Genomic DNA, 1,082 nt, shown 5'->3' with positions numbered 1-1,082 from the left:
AATGTTTCGGAATCGGAAGTGAAAATCAAATGTGAATCCCTTGATGACGAATACGGGGGGACAATTAAAGAGGAAGCCGCTACGGAAGTAAAACCGGTAGTTTCCGGGAATTTAACTGATTTATTGAATGTTTTGATTAACGAAATCAAGAGTCAATCGGCAGAAATTAAAGCTCTGTCTGCCAAGTAAGAAGATCAGGCTGCCAAGCAAGAAGCTCAGGCTGCCAAGCAAGAAGCTCAGGCTGTCAAGCAAGAGGCTCGGGCTGCCAAGCAAGAAGCTCAGGCTGCCAAGCAAGAAGCTCAGTCTGAAAAAATTGAACGGATGCTAGACAATCAGAACAAAGCTATTAACGTTGTTAACAACAATGTTGGAGTTGTTAATACAAAAGTTGATAAAATCAAAGAAGATATTGTTGTAATTAATACCGAAATCGGTAATCTTTAACAGGAAATGATAGGCGTTCAGGCGGAAATTGCGAGCATAAATACTCGTTTTGATTTCGAAATTAGCAGAATCGAGAAAAGAGTAGGAGAAGCAGTTGCTCCGATCATCGAGAATAAGGTGACGGAACAAATTCAATTAGTAAAAAAAGAGGATCAACAGAAGGTGGAAACTTTAAAGGCTTTAGTGTCCGAAGTAGACACTAAAGTGAGGGAGCAGGCTAATACCTGCGAAGAGAAAAAGAGGGAAGTGGAAACGCTTGCGACAACCACTTGCCAAGTAATTACGAGAGTGTCGGAATTAGAAAAGAAACTTGACGAAAAACAGAGCTATGTGCCAATCTGTGCACATAGTTCGGAATTGTTGACGAAAGAGGAGCGGTTCGACCCGTTGAAAAAAGGCGGTATACACGCGACGGATTTCATTAAAAATTGTGAAAGAGTTTTACCCAGATCATGGACTAATGAGAGAAAAATTAATGCGGTTATTGATCTGCTGGCTGGTGATGCCAAGCGTTGGGGCTTAAACCTCAACATTACGAACCTGACTTTTGACGAGTTTAAAAATTTGTTTCTGGCTGAATACTGGTCAGAGCAAAAACAGCAAAGTGTCTGGCGCGAATTTGTCGTATCGAGGCCTGT

The sequence above is a fragment of the Schistocerca cancellata genome, chromosome 3, assembly GCF_023864275.1.
Source record: "Schistocerca cancellata isolate TAMUIC-IGC-003103 chromosome 3, iqSchCanc2.1, whole genome shotgun sequence".
NCBI lineage: Eukaryota > Metazoa > Arthropoda > Insecta > Orthoptera > Acrididae > Schistocerca > Schistocerca cancellata.
The sequence above is the reverse complement of the archived record's forward strand: the minus strand, read 5'-3'. Positions refer to the sequence as shown.